Here is a 12221-nt window from a genome sequence, read left to right as displayed (position 1 = left end):
CCCACCGGGTTAATGTTTTAACATCGGCCAACGTTTCAAGCACCGTCTCGGCACTCTTCTTCAGGGCTGAATATTGATTTATTTAATGTTTGGTTGTTAAGTCATTGTTGGTTGATTACAACAATGGGACTTAGCAACCAAACATTAAATATATCAAAATTCAGCCCTGAAGATGAGTGCCGAGACGGTGCTTGAAACGTTGGCCGATGTTAAAACATTAACCCGGTGGGAATCCCGAGAAAAGTTTACCCACTAAACATTGATTCCATCACATTATGATGTAAATTTCTTTTCGTTGGATTAATTCTCTTTAGCCATACTACATAATGAAATTCCGGATACAGAACCGTAGAACCGCATTGCGATTTAAAGTATCTTTTGCTCAAAATTCTCCGATATTCCTCCACCTTCTAAGTAGGACGCGTGTACTTCATTGCTGCTTCAACAGTAGAGAGCGGTTACTACCCTAATGAAAGGTTTTATCTGTACGATTAAATGAGCCAAATCTCCAATGATGTCACCAACTCATGAAAAGGGGGCGGAAACTCTTGGAAAATTTTCTCATCGAACATTAACGAGCAAATTTCTGAAGGTGCACGATTATTTCGCCGTAACACATTTCTTCTTTTCATCTGCCAAATCCTTTAAATGAAATGCAAATTCAGGTATCACTCAGTAAATTTCCGATTGTTTATGTGAACTTATCACTCCAGTACGGTCAACAGTGGTAACTTTGGCTCAGAGGAGTAAATAAGATTCATAGTTCTGTATTTTGCGATTTGCGTTTAGATATCGACTTATTTCTTGAGTAAGTAGCAGATTTGGCTGCACTTCTGAATTATTTTAGAACTTAAATCCATGTAATAAAAGGGATTTTTAACATTAACTTTTTATATAAAATCGATAAATGTAATATATTATTTATACTGAACAGATACCTTTTTCTCAACTTATACGCAACCAAACTCTACAAATGAGATGCCAAAATGTACAGAATTTATCAGAGAACATGCGACGGCATATCTTACTTCCTAAATATTGCTACTGGTTCCTAAAATTGGTTTTTAATTAATAAAAAAAACCGATAAATATTCCTGACGTTAACGGTGCACAAACTGATACATTTGTACATTTGCAACAATATCTCGCATTCTTTCAATAACTTTTAATAAAATGCGGCTGATTTCACATTCAAGTCTCCTGTTGATACATAAGTATGAGTCATCATGTGCGTTTAACAGAGGATGGTGTAATTACTTCCAATGGTGTGTTTAAAGAGGTCCTCCGACCTCAATTTGTACATGAACATTCCAATTAAATTTGTACATAAGACCTTGCCTTTTTTTCTACATTTCGAAGTTAGAAACGCGCCTATACCTCTGTGGGCCTGCATTGAAAAGAGCGGGGGAAGCCCGCTGGGAGTGGGCGCAGCACACTCGTGTGATATAATTTTCCAAGAATAAATATTGTTTTTTACCCGAATAAAATACTTTTACAAGTAAAAATCAAGGAAAACTTGAAAACAGTATAATAAGAGACATTTGGTCCGGGTTATCTTTGGTCTTACTCATAGTTTAGAACTAGGTTGGTATGCTTTTATTAGATTGTCCTTAATTCAATGTAACTTTTGCCCAAGTATTGAAAAAAACTCCTAGCTGTTAAAATAGTTCATGCTTAATATATAGCCTCAAATTGAAGGTCATGATATTTTTAACCACTTTATATACATTTTTTATTCATTTAAAAGTAGATAGGTTTGTTTGTTTCCAAGTTATCATGAAAATTTGTGCCAGAGTTACCTCAGTTGACGGTATTACGGAATGGATTAATATTCCCCATAACGCACTTAATAAATAATCAGATGAGATTATCAGGTTCATTTTTGTCTTGTGGGTAGTAGTTTTCGCAATTTTGTCTTAGTTAATTTGCAACAATTTTCTTCAAAAATATTAAGGATTGGGCATAAAACGTAAGTGTATTTAACAAAGCAAATATATGTTTGTCAGTACAGCTATATTCATGGTCATGAAATTGACCAATTATCATGGCATTGTCATGGTCAATTTCTTTTTACGAAAGAGCTGGCCTACGATCAAGTATTCGGAACGTATCGTGTTCGTAAGTCGAGTACCTGTAGAGTCAGTCGCCGAGCCAGAATAAGACACTTAAGAATAAGATTCGCGGTAGGGTAGATTTCTAGGTTGAGTTGTCATTTTGATGGCGACACTTCAACGAGCGTGAGGTGATGAGGAAAATGAATAGGCTATGTGGCATGTTTAAAATAATAAGTGGGGAAAAAGCATGGAAAGAGTTTGAGAAGGACGTTACAAAACCCAGCTTTGTTGGAAAAAATGACCACCAGTTCAAGATAAAGTGCCGTTCACAAAGGACAAATGCAAAGCAGTTCTTTTCCTTGAATAGGACCATAAAGGACAGGAAGGACCTTACAGAAAAACTATTTGGGCCCTTCCCAAAAAGTTAACATATTTTTAAAAAGCGGTGGAAGATGTAGGGACCAAGGGTTTCGTTATGATGTTTTCAATTCCTTTTTGCGTCGTATGTTCATGTTAAAACCAGGGCAATGGCCTATTGTAACAATGTAAAGATAATAATAATATCGGTATTTATTTTTGGTGGAAAAAGGAACAAGTGGATGATATCGGACAACCAGAAGCACTCCTCACCTCAGCCTGGTCGGAGGAGGCCTACAGCACAGTAGGTGAAACGCCGCCAACAAAATGACAACGCGGAAGGAACCCCGGAAGTCTTCCCTACTGCGAACCTGAACCGCCGCGAAAACCTGAATCAGATAAGAATAACACGTCTCGCGTTGACGTAGTTACTCGGTGTAGAATCCCAATATACTTTATCGGGAAAGTTTCAGTTCTCACTTCTTGGAATAGGGTGGTTTCCTATTCTTTTATTGCCTAAATGGAAAGATTATTACTCCTGGAGTACATATTTCACGCTTTTAGAGTTTTAAATGATGATTTTATATTTTTCGCGATTAAATGAAAAGTGAAATTTTTCAAGCGCGCGAAAAGGCGACGGTAAAGTATGAATGCTGGGAAAGGCCCGTGTGACGTCTTTCTGGTTCCGGCTGCCACTGTGAGAGGCCACCTTGGTGCGAGGCTATGGGCGCTACGATGCAGTCTGCTAGCAGGTAGCAGTGTACCCTGCTAGCAAGTAGCGCTTGGCTTAAATAAGGATTATCAATATCCTATCAAACGAAGGAAACTTTCCGACCATAGGCTATTTTAATAGGTGATTATTAAGAAATGTTTCCCAGAACTCTGTGCCTCATGCATGCATTAGAAGTCTCAGACGATGTAAAACTCCCGACTACTCGTATAGCATCAAGGCTTCTGTGATGTCACGTGGATTGCCATCGCATGGGCACCAATCTGGACTTTTTCAAATGAGGTTAAATTTGACCGTTAACATTCGTCTAAACTGCCGGCCTCGGAGGTGTCGGGGTAACATTCTCGCCTGCCAAACAAGAGGTCACGGGTTCGAGTCCCGCCTGAGTAGGTTTCCCTGGTCAGGGCGTGGTTGTTCGTGTGCGTTTACTTGTTACATTTGTTGAACACCAAATGTTGCTTGTGAAATGGCCAACAAAACTGTATCCGGTGGTTTGAAAATAACATAAAATAAAATATCTGAAACCAAATTATTTGTAAATTATCATAAACACATTAGTTGTGGGTAACGAATCGCAATCAATGCCTTTCGTATTCTTTGATGAAGGAAATTACCCTATTGTGTCACAAAAGGTATCCAAATCCATACGTTAAAGGGACGGTTAACGCTATTTACTTGCACAACATGGCCGCACCTTTCGTACTCTCGCAATCTCCGAGGTTACAACCTTTTTAAATTGGCGCGCTATCCCCCTTACCTTCCGTCACCCGTCGCTGAATGCGCTACGAGCTTTACGCAAGTAATAACACTCTTCAATACGCGGAGAGGGCTGCATTTGCTGGGTCGCATTCATCACGCGAACTCTGACGCACGCCCGTGATGCAATCGGCCCATTTGTCAAGGCCCAGTCGGCACGAGGGAGGAGGAGTCGGTTGTGCTCGGATGGGCATAAAGCTCCCTCGGAACGCTGCAGGGAGATGAGCATATGATTTTAGAGAAGGGCAACCGGTGCGTCAGATAGCTGGAGTAGATGGCGAGCAGTAGGTTAGGTAGTTGGATACTAATGAACATAATGTTTTTGCAATAAGGTAGTTTCCTTCATCAAATCAAACGAAAGGCATTCATTGCGATTCGGTACCCACCATTAGTGTATTCATTATATACAAATTATTTGGTTTTAAAATTCCCAGTTTAGACGAATGGCAATGGTCAATTTTAACCGCATTTAAAAAAGGCCAGATTGGCGCCCATGCGATGCCACTCCACGTGACGTCACAGAGGCCTAGATTCTATATGAGTAAATAGGAGTTTTACATCGTCTGAGATTACCAATGCATGCATGAGGCACGGAAAATGCATGCATGAGCTCAGGGAAACATGTCTTAATAAAACGACCTTTGCCATTAAAACTGGCAAAGGTCGTAAAGTTTTCTTCGTTTGATTAGATAATAATAATCCTTAATTTAATTCAAGCGCTACCTTCTAGCAGCCAGCATCGCAGCGGCGCACAATATCCTCGCCCCAAAGACACCTCACACGGTGACAGTGGGAACCAGAATGACGTCACACGGGCTTTTCCCAGAATTTATACTTATCCGTCGCGTTTTCGCGCGCTTGAAAATTTTCATTTTTCATTTAATCGCGAAAAATAGATATCGTCATTTAAAAATCTAAAAGCATGATATGCGTGCTCCAGGAGTAATAATCTTTCGATAAATATTTTTGCAATAAAAAAATAATAGGACACCACCCTATTCAAATATGCATACAAACAGCTTAATTCAAGGATTACGATTTACAAAAAATATTGGGGGGGGGCAAACCGGGTATTTTGCTCCTGGAAATTTTACATGTAGTGAGTTTTAAGTTTTTTAAGCATTTAAGAAGCGTCTTATTGTCAACATAAGAACTCTGATAACTTGAGTCTCGATATCTGGACACTCCGGGGAAAATTTTTCTCACACTCATAACGAATTTTTGACGGGGCTCGGGCCACCTCAGACCCCATGGAGTCGGCGCCACTGGCTTACTTTAATATGATTCAAAATATGTAACAAATCAAAAACCCTATCCCGTTAAAGTTAAGAAATAAATATGAGATCAGACATTATTACATGCACGGTCAAAGTATATGGCCTTTGGATTATTATTTCAAGAAGGCTGTCGACTGCCTCGTAGAGTTAAGAATAGATCGTGAAAAGGCTCGGGCGAACTGTGAGTTTAGATAATGTGCCTCGTTTTTAACAACTGTAATAAATCATGAAAGGAAAATGAAATAGAAGAAGGCTATCAGAGTAAGAAATTTAATATGAATCAAAATTTTAAATTATTAATAAAATTTTATCATGACAGAGGAAATATTGGATGGTATTTATTTACAATAATAATAATATTAGGTATCCCTTAGGTATACTTTAACATGGGTTACAATCATTTCTTAAAGCAGCGGCTGGTGCTGATTCATAAACATTAAAAAAATTTAAAAGAACAAAAAATATTGATAATCAAATATATGTGTGCTGTACAAGATTGGAAGAGAGAAAATAAAATTCAAGAATAATAAAAATAACAATGAAAATACAAAATAAACTATAAAATTTAAAGAAGAATAGAAAATATTTTTATAAAAACTTTTAGGAATGATAACTGAATTATAATTATAGTAAATTATATAATTATAGTAAATGAATGCCATCCAACTATTTAATTAATAAGTATTGAAGCAATGAAAAAATTAATTAGTGGCCAAACAGTTCAAATGCACTCTCTTGAGTTTCCAGTTGTCATAAACTAAACATGCGGCGTATAATATCCACTGAGGGAAAAAAAGCAATCACTATCACATGAACTCCAGTCCAGCGCACTCGGAGAGTAAAAATATAAAGATTAAAAAAAGCTCCGGGAAGAGGACGTGGTAGTAAAATAGGTGAGTTAATAATGCCAGGAAACGAAGCATGCAGATTTTACGCGTGTTAATATTTTTAAATTTGCAGGCCAAACTGTGCGCTACCAAACGTTTTTCATAAACACAAGATATTTTCGCGGTATACTTTGTAAAACTCACGTAACGATTCAATCTATGCGTTCAATTGTATTACGCTCAACTATGTGGAGATTCATACATGAAAATGAAATAGAGGCACCCACTCCTTCCGCCAACCCCTTCAAAGAGTATATATGTTTGTTTAACATTCGAAATTTTTGTACTTGATAATGACCTCTATGGTTCGAAGCATGTCGTACGGACAAAATAAATCTGTGGAAATCAACGAAGTCTCCTCTTCATTTTCATTCAATCTATAGGTTGGTTTGATTAGCAGACGGTAGAATGCACCTGCATTCCCCACAAGGCGCCTTCTTAGCTCAGTGGTTAGAGCACTGGTCTTGTAAACCAGGGGTCGAGAGTTCAATTCTCTCAGGAGGCAATAATTTTAATTACATTGGATGACTCATGCGGGGACTGCATTTTTAATGGCTTAACAAAAGAAACTCTCTACGACTCCGTCATCCAATTTAACGTATCACAGCGATTAAATTCAATGTAAATATCACTTGACACTCTGTTTTATTCTCAATCCTATTTTACATCCACTTCAAGATGGCTCTCTCCTTAACAATTCATTATTTATCTTTTATCACCATAGCATCGTCTCAAACAAAGAAATAAAAGAAATCAAAATAAAAACAAGCATGCTCACTAATAAAGAAAACAAACAAAAAATGAACTTAAAAAAAGAAAATAACACTTCAGCGAGTAGACAAGCGCTATACCATTGTGGCAATCGTAAGTGGTGCCATCATATTTTGTATCGTTGCCAAGGAGCGCTGGATGTTTTGTTCAAGTTTCTAAGATAGAGGCGGTAATTGTGAATGGCCTTTCTTAATAAGCACTAATAAATGGAGGGCTTAGAAACATTGGTGCAAGTCAGAAAATCAATTTTTTACCACAATTTTCAATAACAAAATAATAACTTGCAAAGAAGTTGTAACTGTGCTGAGGGCTCCCAGGATGTACTGCTACTATAAGCCCTGTACCAATTATTACGGAGGCTTCCGCGGTGAGTTAATTGATGATTGTTTTTCGGGTTCATTCCACGTTGACTCATATTTTGCGGAAAATTTTGCGGTCTATTGCAGACTATTTTGGAGTATTGTAAATAAGTGATGTGAATATTCCCCATGGATATCTCAAAGATAACAAAAATGGACTTTCACCAGTATGCCTCTCAGCCTTCCAAATTCATTAGATAAACGTGGAGATCTTCTCACTTATTCATCTCCACACCATTAAGAAAACCATGCTCCCCATTGATTGTAAAAATAATTATCTATGAAATTCGTGAATTCAAATCGAAGGACTCTAAAATCGCTACGAAGCAAATCATTTATAAATTACCAGTTCGCAGTACAGCATCGTGCTCAATCATAAAAGCCATAGTCATCGAAGTGACTGGGAATATTAAAACGCCTTCATCGAGGAATCCTAGTTCGAGACCTTCGCATTTATCCCGGTTCTTTCATCTCTAAGGAATAGTTAAAACTAACATTTACTATATATATCTATAAAAAGATAAAAAAATCGTGGTAATAAGCGCTTATTTCTTCACAACTCGAGTTAGCAATATTTAAGAATAATTACAATACACGCTCAGGTCAAGGAAAAAGATATTTTACGTAGAGGAATTTTCACACTACTTATTTACAATACCCCAAAATAGTCCTAAAGATTAGCCCAGACAAGCGATCATTCCACAAAAGAAAGATAAAATTACAGCTTGAAATTAAAACATAGGGATAAATTAATCTGAACTTATTAGGTACATTTGCAGTACCTACGCTTTTCTACGGAAGTGAGGTGTAGATAAAGACAGCAGCGTAGAAATAAAGTGAGGAGACTTGCGAAATGTGGCGATAAAGAAGAATGAATTATGAGGATCAAATGGATAGGCTGATTTAGTAACGAAGAAGTCCTTAGAATAGTAGGAGAAGATATAAAACCTTGATTATAAAGCGGATAAACCTAATCAGCCATATCCTCAGGCATGATAGCCCAATGAAGACAATCATCGAGGGATAAGTAGATGTTGACAATGGACAAGGAATACCTAGAACAAAATATAAGGAACAAGTAAAGAATGATTTGACTGAGAGGGACACCGTAGGTATGACAAGATTAGGTCACGGGAGAATTGAGTGGAGAGCGTGGTCTAACAAATATTAGGATTGTTGATCAGTGATAATATTTCAAGCAAACTGGGTTTAACTTCAGTGCAAACCCATACTTTTTACGGTATAAGACTACAAACAATGAAGCGAGACGATGGAAATAATACTAGCCAGCACATTAGTAATGGCGCAATTCTAGCAAACGATGTTCTTGGCAATAGGGAATTCTGAAGAGCTCTCCAAATAGGGACAAATAATTATCTATCTAATGTAATTGTTCATTTTTAAAAGCGCTTAAAAGCTTTCCTAACTTAAGCATCATCACCTTCCTCCATTTTAGCTTAGCGTGGGAAATATCAGTGGAAGACATAAGGAAGTCATGGAATAAAAACATACCAGATCTTATAATAACAAGATGAGAGGAAAAATATGAGCCAACGTTCTGAAAAAACGTCTTCGTTAACAACAGCTGAGAAATAAAGAAAACTAAATGAAATATTCGCATCTACTTATTAAATGACCTTCATTTTATCGAGCTGAAATAATGTCGTTCGTAACTATTAAACAAGAAGAAACTAAGAAACAACGATCCTTTCCTAAGAGAGGTGTCATTACAGTTTTTTCTGCTGTTTCATCTGGATATAATGGTAGAAATCACCTATTCAGGTCGCCTTTACGTATCTGAAGGTTTTTAAGAGGTGTGAAATGAAAATTGCACATGACTGGCGCCAATATTTCGATAGAAAATATTTCTTTATTATTTCAAAATTGTTAATGAATGATTATTAAATCCAACCATCATCTCTTTAGAAGTCTTTTTGTTTTCTATAACTTGGTAGAGGCAAGTATCCAATCGCGAAAATGCTAAGTCCAGCCCTATATCGCTTACAAATGGTTTACTTTCCAGGCAAAAAACTTTCATCAACAATTCAAGTTACTTCTCACCGCTATCTAGTGATCACAGAGTCCGTTCTCACCCTTGAAATCTGGCAGCCAAAATCCGACAACATTCCCATTTCAATGCTCTCATAATCTTAATTGACGCAACCAACGAATAGGAACGTCTTCGCTCCAAGAGGTAAAAATAATCTCATCCTTTTAGAGTAGATTTAAGATAAACTTTCCGTGAAGATGCTCTCCTGTGCGAAATCAAATACACCGCGAATCAATAAAATTTGTTTTTTACATCTATATGAGCATTTGCCATTTTAAATATAGCGTTTATAATAATACGTATCTTTCTTTTTCATATACTGTTTATTCAATAACTTGGAGATTATATATTTTATTTATTCATTCAATGGTATTAGGCTCGACTATATGGAAGTTGATATTCGAAAATAAAAAGAAGACTTCAAGGACATGATAATGACCTCTATGGATCGAGACATGTCGGACCGAGGAAATAAATCAGTGGAAGACAACGAAGTCTTCTATTAAATTTAGATTTTATTTATTATTTATTTTTCACTGAAAAGGCTTTGCTCAGTAATGTTTGAATTATTTGCCTTTGTCCAGTGGGCTCTAATTCCATTGAATTTTAAGTACTAATCGATGGCTAAGTTCTGACAACACGTATCTCGAAAATAGCAACTTTTTAGGAGAGCAAAAAAACGTTTATTTCTTTTACTTGGGACACTGAAATTAAAAACCAAAAGTTCATAAAACTGAAAAAGAAGCATTCATTTGCAAATAAAGAGTTGCTATTTGCTTGTATTTTATTTTTTAATGTTATTACACCTTGTTTAAGATACCTGTCTCAAACCGGCCGAATTTGAGATACGTGTTGTTAGAACTTAGCCATCGATATGCTCCGTGTGGATATTTCAGGACGGCATGATAAAGCAAAATGAAAAACTCTAATAACGATAATAATTCTTCCCTGTTCTTCAACCGATTATAATATGCACACGAGAGGTTAAATCAACGCAGAAAAAGCTGCGGTTCGAAGCAAAGAATTTATATATATTACATAGGAAGCTATATAGGTAAAAAGAAGGAAGAGTGTCGAGGAAGTATCTGAAATTCGACAAAATAACGGTGAAATGAGTCGGCATTGGCTAGGAGGACGGAGGAAAATCAAACGGGGGAGAAGGAGGAAGATTATATGTATAAACACTACCCACATAGCAATGAAAATCTCACTATGCTCTCTAATATCTCGAATATCGCGAATGTCTCAGAGATGTCTCAAAGATGTAATCGTGTGACGTTCAGGAATTTTGTTTATAAAACGTATTTAAACGCCATCAATGCCTTCCATATATATTTTTCGGTGCAAATATTCAGTTTTGATTATTAAAATCACGACATTCAATATGGGTTTCTTATTTTCAAAAGGTGATCCATCACAAAATTTGTCGCTAAAAATGATCGAGAAAAGTAGGCCATAACTGTATAATTTAAATTTAATTATTTTTTGCCAACATTTTTCAGCATACCACAGTACAAACTCTCATGAGACATCTCAGAGACTTACCTGAGACGTCTCATGAGACATCTCATAGACCATTTTTTTGGACATAGTGACATCCCATACTCCTCGCAACGCTCGGATGCGTTATACGAGCGTTGCGAGGAGTATGGGATGAGGATTAATCACAAGAAAGCTAAGGTTATGCGGTTTTGTAAAGCATCAAGAGTGAGGAATGTGAGACTAAAGATAAAAGTGGTTGGTGAAAAACTTGAGCAGGTTGAGCAATTCAACTATTTAGGCAGTACGTTAGAGGAAAACGGATACAGTAGTAAGGACATTAGGAAGAGAATTGCATTAGCAAAGGAGGCGTTCATGAACATGAAGGAGCATCTGAGAGGATCGTTATGTAAGAGTTTAAAGAAAAGGTTAGTGAAGAGTTTGATCTGGAGTGTAGCGCTCTACGGTGCGGAAACGTGGGCACTGAGGAAAGAAGACGAGAAGATTGGAGGCATTCGAGATGTGGGTATGGAGAAGAATGGAGAGGGTGAAATGGACGGAGAGGAAAAGGAACGACGAAGTGCTGGATATGGTTGGCTAGGAGAGGCAGCTTTTAGATGAGGTACGGAGGAGACAGAAGGTATGGATGAAGTTAGTGCTTAGCGGTGAAGGGATGTTGAAAATGGTGTTAGAGGGTAGAATGTTCGGGAAACGAGGGAGGGGAAGGAAAAGAATAGGATTTTTAGATAGATTGAAAGGGAGTAGGCCTTACAGTGAGTTGAAGAAGGCAGTGCTGGAAGGAAAGTGAGGCTCCCAGATCACTACTTCAGCACTCCATGGAAACCTACCTTAATCGGTAGAATACTGTAATAATAATAGTGACATCTCAGTGAAGTCTCAGAGGCGTCTCTGAAGCTCTCAGAATGTCTCTGAGACGTAAGATGCGATATCCGAGACGTATTTCTGCTATGAGGATAAGCACTGATTCCAGTCACACAGAAATCAATCCACTGTTCGACTACTCCCTTTGTTTCACAGCGATGCCTTCAAGCCGGCCGACCGAATTCACGTCACATAGTCCCGAATAAAAAAAGAAGAAGAAACGCAGGCGGTTGAGGAAGGATGAAAAACCTTTCGAGAAGAGGGGAAGAGGTTGTGCGACCAGCGAGACAAATGACTAAGTCTTCTTCCCTTGCGATTCCTGACGTATGTGCGAGTATGTGTCTCAGGCAGCGAGATCAAAGGCCTTCTACCGCCGCGCAGGGAAATGAATTCGAATGAAAGAGAGCCGGGAAAGTAGACGGCAGAGAAAGTGGGAGAAACGTCTAAGAGGGAAAAAAAATATCACGACGGCCATATGGCACACATTCCAGTCATCTTCGTTCGACCGTTGACTGAACGCGTAGCCTAAATCTTAAAAAATGCGTCCTTTACGAGTCATTGCCTTAAACAGGTGTACTACACCTTCACAATGCTTTATGGAAGGAAAACGTTTTAATCT

At 37.7% G+C, this 12221-nt stretch overlaps 1 non-coding gene across 1 annotated transcript; it reads left to right on the top strand.

The window, feature by feature from the left end:
• The first annotated feature begins 6493 nt into the window (after positions 1 to 6493).
• On the top strand, positions 6494 to 6566 carry Trnat-ugu. Its single transcript has one exon. It is a non-coding gene; the product is annotated as a tRNA-Thr (tRNA).
• Positions 6567 to 12221: the final 5655 nt, after the last annotated feature.

Source organism: Ischnura elegans, chromosome 12, assembly GCF_921293095.1.
Source record: "Ischnura elegans chromosome 12, ioIscEleg1.1, whole genome shotgun sequence".
Lineage (NCBI taxonomy): Eukaryota > Metazoa > Arthropoda > Insecta > Odonata > Coenagrionidae > Ischnura > Ischnura elegans.
This window is presented reverse-complemented; position numbering and strand designations above follow the sequence as displayed.